The sequence below is a fragment of the Pleurodeles waltl genome, chromosome 9 (assembly GCF_031143425.1).
Source record: "Pleurodeles waltl isolate 20211129_DDA chromosome 9, aPleWal1.hap1.20221129, whole genome shotgun sequence".
Classification (NCBI taxonomy): Eukaryota; Metazoa; Chordata; class Amphibia; order Caudata; family Salamandridae; genus Pleurodeles; species Pleurodeles waltl.
In genome coordinates, this window is record NC_090448.1 from 983,018,009 (window position 1) to 983,029,833 (window position 11,825).

Genomic DNA, 11,825 nt, shown 5'->3' on the forward strand with positions numbered 1-11,825 from the left:
TCAGCACACTCTAACACCTTTGTTGCCGGCCAAAGTTTGTAGTAGGTTTTGTCTGCTACAATAGTAACAGGCGCTCCCAAATCCGCCATAACTAAAACCTTTTTGGAATCAATGAATGCTTCACAAATAGGACCCCTGATATTCTTAACTACATCAATAGTATCATCCCCAGGCATATCTGCAGTCAGTACAACATTATACAATTTACTTGTGCACTCCTGAGTCAAACTAATTGCGTCCTGGGTATAAACATTACTAATTTTCATTTTAGCTCCACTGTATGAGGGCTTAATATTGCAGCTAAATTGTCTACACACCACTTGGAAGTGACCAATCTTCTGACACTTCATGCATCTTTTTTCCAAGGCAGGACACGACTGGTTATTGCCAATGTGATTGCGAGAACCACACAGATAACAATGTGATTTTTCTTTCCTTTGTTTCAAGAACTTTTCTTTAATGTAACATAATTCAGAGTCATCAATTATCTGACTAACAGCAGTTTGTTCACCCTGACCACACACCACTCTTGACGTAATAATAGACCTCTCAACGGCCTTTGCTATGTCGATGGCTTCATCTAAAGAAGGATTGCGACATGCTGAGAGACATTCTTGAATTTTCGTGACAATGGCAGCAAGTACATGCAAGGTAGCTAGATACTCATCTACAGAGTCATCCACTGACTGTTTGCACATCGCAAAGTTGAACCTCTCCAACAGCACGTTCGATTCATCAGAATACTGTTTTCTGATTCTCTCCTTTCCCTCAACATACACATTCCAAACAATATTTTCATCAATTGGTGCTGGTATGGCAGGCAAGTTATCAAACATGCGCTGCCCTGCAACCCCCAGGTACTTGAAAAGAAGAGCCAGCTTCCTAGCTGGTGAAAACTCATTGGCATCAATTGCAACAAGGTAATTTTCAAAATTCCTCAACCACTCACTCCACCTAATCTCTGGTTTTCCCGCTTTTGTTAAGAAGGGTGGTGGTTGAACCACCGTATGGTTTGTAGCCATGGTAATACTCAGCAACAATCACAAACTAAGGTGCAACCCCCTCATTTAATAAGCATGCAACAGGAAAATCTTCAAGATCAATTATATGAATAAACTTCAAACTTTCCAGCACCTTGTTGCTACAAATACAATTATTGTTCCCTCTATATTCATTAAAGTAAGGTGCACTGACGGAAAACTTTCGTTGGAAAATTCTCATTTTTTTTTCCTTGTTCACCCACAAAGTCAGAAGATATATGCTGCGCGCACACACTGGGTACGCGTCTCTTCCTGAATATGTTTACATGCAACAAAATGTTTCAGGTATGTCATGTAGCTCCTTCGGCGTGTCTCCAGGCAACCGACACTCTAGTCGAGTTGATGATGCGGCACGTCCTGAGGCATCAACATAGGTATCCTGGCAACCAACAACGCTCCTACCGCGCGTTGGTGACGCGGCTTGTCTTCGTGCTTCAAAGCTGGTATCCTGGTAACTGCAAAACTCATTTTGCGTCTGTGACATCACGCTTATGACATACACGATCCTCACTCTGCCTCGAGGACGAACACTTGCCAAAGGAATGTCCTCGCTCTGTACGGAGAAATAACGGACGACTGCCACCTCAAGACAACCAAGGCAAAAAGGAATAACAATACCTTGGTCATGGTGTGGCTGGAGGAGTTCTTCAATTCAAAACCTTGTTCGCGGTGTGACCATTTGCAGTCCTTCGGACACTCGTCCAGGTAAAATCACAACTATAATCATGCCGGTCGGTGGACATGTTGATGTTTCTTCATCCCACTTCTGACACCATAAAATGTAGTGGAGAAGATTGGAGGTTCAAATAGAAATCCAAGAAAGTGCTCTTCACGCACAGGTGGTTTAGAAAGACAAATCCTTTATTTTAGTTCCAAGGCAGGCACAAGCGTCCTCTCAGATACAGAGTCAGGATACCAATCCCCATCGAGGACTCTAGAACCTCGAGAGAGAGAGAGAGAGAGAGAGAGAGAGAGAGAGAGAGAGAGAGGATTCCACAGTGAAGTAACAGTATTCTAACTGCCTTCCAGTTATACATGTAAATAGCACAGTTAAAATGAACAGCAAAGAACAACAAGAAAATATTAACAGTATATCACAGAACATAATAGCATGCCCATAATACAGCAGTCTTCCTTCAATTCCACGAAAAACTCAAGAATGTATTTTCAGCACTACTATTTTATCATCCAGTTCTCAATTCGACATTGAATATTACTGAATGCTGTACTTGCAACAATGAGATGAAATGTCCCTATCCTTCAGTGATTAGCATTCAGTGTAAACAACAAATCATATCTTGTCTGGATGGGCACTTCTAGATCCAACCCCATCTCAGTAAGTTGGTCTCTATCTCTGGTAATCATCAACATCCACATGGAACCCTTAGACACCCTCTTAGCATAGAAGGACACCAAAATCCACCTGTATTTGGACAACACCCTGCCTGAAAGTCACTTCAGGAAATATCTTCCGGTGCAAAGAAAGCATATATTCTTTCAGACCTGGATGTCTAAGATGTGTTTGAAGCAAAATTACCTAAGGCATGACTTTGTGCTCATCGCCTCAACCAGCCAACACCAGTGAGCACCCAGTACTATGTGGAACTGCTCAGTGGGTAGAAATTATCAGGATTTTACCCAAACTCTCTGCCCAAGCACCACTCATGGCCCAAGTGAAACTAAAATGGCTGCTCCTTAATCGCTGCTTTATCCATCATGTGCTACCTGAAACACTAAAGCTCTACTCAGAACCAGATTGCATGAATTTGCAGGGAATCGCAAAGAGACCTGCCGAGGAGGTGGGGAAAAGGGTATCCACACCTTTCGCATCTGCTGAACAGCTGTCTGGAGAAGTGGCTGAGTGTCCTGCCAGGGAGCATGGTGACAACACATCTGCAACAGAAGAGGTGGAGAGTAAACAGAGCAATAGCTGAAATTCCACAGGATTGCCTTGGCTGTCGAAGCTGGTGGGGAGAGGGACCCACTTCTCTTGCAACTTGTGACAGCAAGGTAGATCCCCTTATACTTAGCTATAAAACATTTCCAGTATCTCAACGATACCACATGCATATTGCCACACGTCTGGGCCAGCACCCAAACAGAGCTGTGTAGCCTATATGCGATCTACTTTCCCTCCCAAATTAGTTTAAACATGAGTAACACACATCCACCATTGTCAAGCTGATGGTAACCTAATCAATATCACCAAGCTTTCAATGGTGCCTGACTTTTCTACCTGGTTTTGGCAAATGCAAAATATCTTTCTCAGACACCTGAGAGCCAGTCCCACTTACAAAGCTTGCTCATGTAACTCCACTTCTTCTGTCTTTCTCACAACTGAGAAATGAAAGATGGTTCATAAGCCTAAAGCTCAGAAACCCTTGTCCATTAATGATCTATTGCTTATGTCAAAGTATAAGATGGACATAGTCCAAGACACCCTTTTACCTGTCCCAACTTCAGATCTCAAGCTAAAAAACGGAACCCCAAGCACCTTCATCAAAGGGAGACATACAGCTTCTTATGCAAGAATTTAAAAACGCCCAACTAACTAGTTGTGAAGATTTCAATATATCTCTCAAAGGTCTTGATCACTCCCGGCAAAAAGCCAGGCATGATAAACTGGGTGAGCAGGTAGCAAACTTAGAGCATCAAAACAAACCTATCCATGCTTCACAAGATGATGGGGAGAAAGAGAAGGTGGTACAGTACACATATAAGGGATTAGTAATCAAATCTCGCATGCGTACCTAAAGTCACATGTTCAACAACAGTCCCACCACATCCTGCAGGCCCTGCTGTTAGAGAGATGATTCTAAACCATACACAGTCTTTTCATCATTCCAAATTAAACAAGTCTTGGCTTATTAACTAGAATACACGTTTGCAAGCGATGGAGGAAATCCTTGCTGCAACCCAAAAGAGAGGAGAAATACAAATCATAGGCCGCGAAATAGCTCTCCGCCAAGATGCGTCAGCAGTGGCTTTGGCCAAACAAGCAATATGAGAATGATCACTATGCATCTTCACTTTGAAAAGATCTCCTACAAGAGGGGCTTTCGCTTCTGCCTGCTGTTCTCCTTGAATGCTAAAACACATTTGGCATAGACTGTGGATGAACCATAGGAAACCCTGAACCTGAAAGAAAATGACCAACCTACAGAGTCCCTCCAACCCTGAATGTAAAAAGTATAAAAGCAGGGAATGATGAGCATAATGGCGGTGAAAGAGAAGACTGAAGAGAGACCCATTTAAAGGTTATTGGGCGGTCTAGAGAATAGCCCACCAGACTGGCTTACCCTGATGCTTCACCACTAGTCATGGCTTCTTTAGTACAGGACTATGTCACAATGTGCAGTATTGCACTGGGTGCACATGGACACTGTTGTAGCTGCCCCACTCTTCTTTGAGATGCAGTGTTATTGTTTTCCATGTTTCTTTAGGTCTGTTTTTATTACTAGTCTGGTAACTGGTATACTTTGTTTTTATTTTGTATATGCTTACCATTGTTACTTAGGACAATATGTAGTGTAGGGCTAGACATCACTGCTTGGGAATCATCGAAAAGCAAGAAAGGTAAAGCAGGGTCCACATCTCAAAGGAGAAATTCCGGGCGCACCATTCACCGGAAAGTCAGGTTTTGAGAAGCAACACAGTGAACCCAATTAGGTTGCCCGAGGCCCTACCTCACAGAAGTCTGACCTGCTCTCTGAAAAAGCAACCTATGGAAAATGTTAGTTATGGAGGAAGAAAAGGAGAAAGACAGGATTGTCTGGAAATTTTAAGGTCTCAGCCGTCTCTCTCTAGCAGTTCAATACTTTACTTCAGTAGGACGCAGGTCTTCTCACTAAATAAGGTACAATAGATTAATATGGTACTAGAGTTTAAAAAAAACATTTCATAGAGAAATTGAAATACTATTTACCGGTCACGGATAAAGAGCGCAGTTGATGAGTGTTGAAATACCAGAAGCATTTCCAGGAATTTTGAGAGATCAGCAGCAACTGTAGATGAAACTGCACAGCAAAAGGGGTAATGGCTCCTGAAAACAAATATAGGTAAGGAAGGCAAGTACTGATTAAAAAGGGATCCAATAGAAGTAACAGGGAGAAACAAAATAAAGGGGCAGGACACCAAAGGCGGGATATGAACTGTAATAAGGGAGGAACACCAATGCAACTACGCAGGATGTTGCCAAGTAAGGTAGCATGACCCTTTGTGCTACAGCTGTCAAAAGTGCCTCAGAAACATAAGACACAACCCGGAGGTGGGTTCTTACCATGTAGCCGTTAGTGGTCTGGTTTCTGACATATTTTGTTATCTTCCATCTCCCGGTTTTCCATAGACTGTAGTGTAACCTGAACTCTCCACTTAAGAGTATGTTGATACCTGTGTCAGGCATTACATAAGATGACTTAATGCTCTGCTCCATTGGGTATCTAGGACAAACGAGGAAGCTCATGATGATTTTCAACCGTACGCATACTACGATGTGCAAAGTATATTAAAGATATGAACTACCTAAATGTTGAAGTATTTAATTCCCCCTAGAAAAAACTAGCAATTGTAAAATGAGTATAAACTAAACCAACTACTGTAGCAGTGTTGCAAGAATCTCACCTGAAAAAAGGATGATGCTACGAGTATGTGCTCATAGTGGTTCTCGCTCAATTCAATACATGTGTCCACTGAGCCTAAGAGGGTGTCTCCATATTAATATGGATGGGCAGTTCACTTTCTCTAAAAGCAATTTTTAAGGATAAAAAAGGAAGGTTCTTGGTCTTGGAGAGGTCCTCAACTATAGGCGGATTACATTTTACTGTGACATGTTCCAAATAGCCTATAAGTTACTGGGGTGATGTATTAGGAGGGGACTTTTATGCTGCATTAAATCCCACCACCACAGACTGATAAAATCCTAGGCTTTATTTGCAACCCATTCCTGTATCACTACTACAATAGAAAAAAGATTTCAGCATAATTCATATATGGTGAAACCAACACGTCTATGAAAGGGACTACACACTTATTTTGAATGTGCCCAAATCATACTCCAAAATAGATTTATTCTTTATCACTCACCCACGAACCCCATCAGTATTAGGTTCAAGAGGAACAACAATCCATCAGACCACTCATCCACCACTCTTATACTGGAAAACTGGAACAGTTCCTGATTCAGAAGTCCAAGTGACAAATCCATGAAATATCATTTAGAGACACAAATGTAAATGCCTTTGTTGCCAACACTTCAAAGCATACCTTTTTAGATCATACAAACAATGATGCATCCTGGGACCTGGTTTAGGAATGCTACTAGTGCAGTCATAAGGGGGTGAACTCATTTCACGCAGAGTGACATTCGTCTGATTGGGGACAGAAGAAAACCACCCCTGAATACCAAGTTTAAGAACTTTAAACAACTCAAAAGTAATTGCTCACAGAAGACCTACGACTTTCTTGGAAAGGCTAAAGGAGAACTAGAGAAAATTTATGTTCCTAAACCATGAACACTTTGAACGTGGGGACGAATCAGATCCCCTGCTCACCCACAAACTTAAAATGCTTCAGTCAAGAAATCAAGTGCACTGTTGACAGCAATGGCAAATGCCAGGAGCACACACTAGACATCACCACAGTTCTCCAGGACTACTACACTGCTCTAATCGCAACTCAGGGAAGCAACCCCACGTACACTGATGGATATCTTGCCAATTTTGAATTCCCTCGATTGATCCTCAGAATATTTCATAATTAGAGGAAAATGATTCAGGCGCAGTAATCCGAGTCGCCATTCAAAGCCTCCCTAGCAACAGGGCTCTGGGCTGATATACTTTACAGGTTCATTCTTTGAAACACCCCAAGACCTATTAGTGCTTCCTCTAACTAAAGTCCTAAACCAATGTTTACATTCACGCATTGTTATGGAGATATTGACAGAATCCACCCTGATGGTATTGCTGAAATCCGACAAAGGCCTGATTAAATGTGGTTCATGCAGACCTGCGGATTTATAGAACCCAAATGGAAAAAAATAACACAAAAATTCTATTGTCCCTTCTTAACCCCATATGGTCTAAGACAGTGGTTCCCAACCTGTGGGCCGGGGACCCCTGGGGGTCCGTGAAGCCTCCTCAGGGGATCCGCGGCTGCTTAAAAAATTTAATAATATTAGGTCCCAGCTATCAGTAATGACTCCTTGGGGGTCCCCGTGTTCCAATAATGATTCAGTGGGGGTCCCCAGGCTCCAGTACTGATAAAATGGGGGTCCACAGAAGTCAAAAGGTTGGGAACCACTGGTCTAAGATAATATCATTCTGATCAAATCAAATCATTAACATTTATAAAGCGCGCTACTCACCCGTGCGGGTCTCAAGGCGCTAGGGGGAAGGGGGGTTACTGCTGCTCGAAAAGCCAGGTTTTGAGGAGTCTCCGGAATGCAGAGTGGTCCTGGGTGGTCCTGAGGCTGGTGGGGAGGGTGTTCCAGGTCTTGGCTGCCAGGAAGGAGAAGGACCTCCCACCCGCCGTGGAGCGGCGGATGCGAGGGACGGCAGCGAGCGCGAGGCCAGAGGAACGGAGGAGACGGGTGGGGGCGTAGAAGCTGAGGCGACGGTTGAGGTATTCCGGTCCCTTGTTGTGGAGGGCTTTGTGTGCGTGGGTGAGAAGTCGGAAGGTGATCCTTTTGCTGACTGGGAGCCAATGCAGGTGTCTCAGGTGTGCGGAGATGTGGCTGTTGTGGGGTACGTCGAGGATGAGGCGGGCCGAGGCGTTTTGAATACGTTGCAGGCGTTTTTGGAGTTTAGCTGTGGTCCCAGCATAGAGGGTGTTGCCGTAGTCCAGGCGGCTCGTGACGAGGACGTGGGTCACGGTTTTTCTAGTGTCGGCGGGGATCCAGCGGAAGATCTTGCGGAGCATGCGGAGGGTGAGGAAGCAGGCGGAGGACACGGCGTTGACTTGCTTGGTCATGGTGAGAAGAGGGTCCAATATGAAGCCGAGGTTGCGGGCGTGGTCTGAGGGGGTCGGTGCGGTGCCGAGGGCCGTGGGCCACCAGGAGTCGTCCCAAGCGGACGGGGTGTTGCCGAGGATGAGGACTTCCGTTTTGTCGGAGTTCAGCTTTAGGCGGCTGAGCCTCATCCAATCTGCGACGTCCTTCATGCCCTCTTGTAGGTTGGTCTTGGCGCTGGCGGGGTCCTTGGTGAGGGAGAGTATAAGTTGGGTGTCGTCGGCGTAGGAGGTGATGATGATGTTGTGCTTGCGTACGATGTCGGCGAGGGGGCTCATGTAGACATTGAAGAGTGTCGGGCTGAGCGATGAGCCTTGAGGTACGCCGCAGATGATCTTGGTGGGGTCTGAGCGAAACGGTGGGAGGTAAACTCTTTGAGATCGGTTTGAGAGGAAGGAGGCAATCCAGTCCAGGGCCTGGCCTTGGATCCCGGTGGAGCGGAGGCGGGTTATTAGGGTGCGGTGACAGACGGTGTCGAAGGCAGCCGAGAGGTCGAGGAGGATGAGGGCGACTGTTTCACCGTTGACCATCAGGGTTCTGATGTTGTCTGTGACTGAGATGAGGGCGGTTTCAGTGCTGTGGTTGGTTCGGAATCCGGTTTGTGAAGGGTCGAGCAGGTTGTTGTCTTCCAGGAAGGTGGTAAGCTGTTTGTTGACGGTCTTCTCAGTTACCTTGGCAGGGAAGGGGAGGAGCGAGATGGGGCGGAAGTTTTTCAGGTCGCTAGGGTCAGCCGTAGGTTTCTTTAGTAGGGCGTTGACTTCGGCGTGTTTCCAGCTTTCGGGGAAGGTAGCAGAAGAAAAAGAAGAGTTGATGACGGCCTGGAGGTGCGGGGCGATGATGTCGTCGGCTTTATTGAAGATGAAGTGAGGGCAGGGGTCCGATGGGGTGCCGGAGTGGATAGAGTTCATGGTGGTTTTGGTTTCTTCAGTGTTGATGTGGGTCCAGTCGTTGAGGGTGATGGCCGGGGGTGTGGGTTCGGTGATGCTTGGTTGGGTCTGGTGTCCGAAGCTGTCGTGGAGGTCGCTGATCTTGCGATGGAAGAAGGTGGCGAGGGAGTTGCACAAGTCTTGTGAGGGCGTGACGGCGTTGGCGTTGGGGTTGGAGAACTCTTTGACGATGCTGAAAAGTTCTCTGCTGTTGTGGCTGTTTTTGTCCAGTCTGTCGGTGAAAAAGTTCCTTTTGGCTGCGCGGATCAGGTGGTGGTGTTCGCGGGTTGCGTTTTTGAGGGCGGTCATGTTGTTGGCGGTGTGGTCCTTGCGCCAGGCCTTCTCGAGGGCGCGACATGTTTTCTTCGATTCTTTGAGGGTGTCAGAGAACCAGAGAGGTTTTTTGGTGGTGGCCTGTTGATGCGTGCGTCTGAGGGGAGCAAGGTTGTCTGCGCAGTTGGAGATCCAGTTCGAGAGGCTGAGGGCTGCGTCGTTGGGGTCGGTGGTGAGGGTAGGTTGGTTGACGGCGAGTGCAGAGAAGAGTTGCTCTTCGGGGATTTTGTTCCACTGTCGACGAGGGATGGGTTGAGTGCGGAGGTGGCGGGTCTCGCGTCGGAATGTGAAATGTACACAGCTGTGGTCGGTCCAGTGTAGAGCGGAGGTGTGGCTGAAGAAGACGTGTTTGCTGGCGGAGAAGATAGGGTCAAGCGTGTGTCCGGCGATGTGGGTGGCGGTGTTCACCAGTTGCTTGAGGCCGAGGTTGGTGAGGTTGTCGAGCAGGGCGGTGGTGTTGGGGTCGTTGTTTTGTTCCATATGGAAGTTGAGGTCGCCTAGGACGATGTAGTCCGGTGAGGCGAGGGCGTGCGGGGAGACGAAGTCGGCGATGGAGTCGCTGAAAGGGGCGCGCGGTCCAGGGGGACGGTAGACGAGGGATCCTCTGAGGGTGGTCCTGGGGTCGGTGCGAATCTGGAAATGCAGGTATTCAGCGGCGAGGGGGGTGTCTTCGGTGGAGGTGGTGACGCTGATGGAGTCTTTGAAGACGATGGCGATACCTCCTCCTACTTGGTTGGTGCGGTCTTTTCTGGAAATCTTGTAGCCTTCGGGGATGGCAGTGGCGATGTCTGGGGCCGAAGAGGCGTTCATCCAGGTCTCCGTGATGAAGGCGACGTCCGGTGCTGTGGAGTCCAGGAGGTCCCAGAGTTCAACGGCGTGCTTGTGGACAGATCGAGCGTTGACCAGGATGCACTTGAGGTGGTTGATGGCGCGTGGGCTGGTGGTCGTGGTAGTTGCGTGGTGGAACATGCGTTTGCAGGAGTTGCAGGCGAAGGGTCCATGGGTGCGTAACCGGGCTTCATAAAAAACGGCATAAGTGGGACAACATCTGCCGAGAGGTGGATGTGCTTATTATAGCTGAATGCATTAACAATCGATTGACACTCTTAAAACTGGATACTGAGAAAGCATTCAGTAGAGAGGAGTGCATATTGCTGAACACACTTCTAAACAAGGGCGGACTACATGCTAGGTAACAATCAATTTACCAGAAATAAAATGAAGGTCAACTGTGACTATTCCGCTGTCATAACCCTCTCTAAAGGAACACAGCAGGGCTGTCTCTTGTCAATTAAGACACAAAGCAATCCAAATATTCTCGGTCTTACAGAAAATAAGTGGGTTTATACATTGGCTCTCTTTGCTAATGTTGTCCAGTGATGCACATGTGGCTGCCGGTTCTTTTATTTCATCAACCAGTTCAGGAAATCTACTGGACTTCCAAGAGCAAATTTCTGGTGGACAAAGGCCCGATAAACTGTGGCTCATGCAGACCCATAGATTAATTGAACAATTGGTGGCCCATTTTCACAATTGAAAAGTTGACAGCTGTATACTATAATCAAATAGCAGAATTTGAAAAAAACTACATTTCCTCGGTATTGGTAGCCCTGCGATGCAGGACCCGTTTGGACTTCTGTGCTGCTACGGGGGAAATATTTGATAAAACAAGGGGGTGCCCCAAGAAATATGGCAAAATATGGTCAACATGATGGGACAGACTCCTTCGGGAGCTGCCCTAGTGCCAATATCTGAGAAAGACCCACAGCTACATAGGCTGATGGACAATATTCTTGCATGTACTTGAATTGTTGTACTTTGCCATGAAGTTTCAAGAGGGAATGTTTTGTATGTTAAATTATGTTTTCTTTCTGTTATCTCATTAATTTAAAATCTAATAAAAAAAGGAAAGTCTTAGTAGAACAATAATAGGGAATAGTATTGTATTAAAGCCAAATGTTATTAATAGCTCAGGTTTGTGCTGCCCATCCCCCACCTCCACCTGTGGGATGGTAATGACCTGTTGTATTGGTTTACAGATAAGAACAGTGTCATGATATTTCATTACTTGGTACAACATATTATTCTATTGTGAAGTTCCTCAAATGTTAATGGTGACCCTTAACCCATCTCAGTATATAACCGTGTAGATTTTCACTCTGCAGACCTTTAAATAAAGGCAGCACCCTACTTGTTGGTGTCCTAGATTCACAGTAGACCCTCTTCTTACACTGCTGCCTGATGAGTCCAAATGTGGATATAGTTTGTCCAAATCTTGCCCACCCACAAAGAACTTCATTGGCTTCTTTGTCTCTCAGCCTCCATCAACTGCAAACCCACAAATCTAAGCACCTGAAAATATCTAGCAAGCAAGATCAAGCTCTGGTGATGAATGTAGGACAAGTATCAGCAACACCATCTGGCTCAGGCAAAAAAAAAACAGGAATGAGAGTACTAGGCTCCAGGCCCCCTCGTGCTATGCTCCAATGATGTGGAACTCTCTGCTCACCCAAGTCCGGCAGG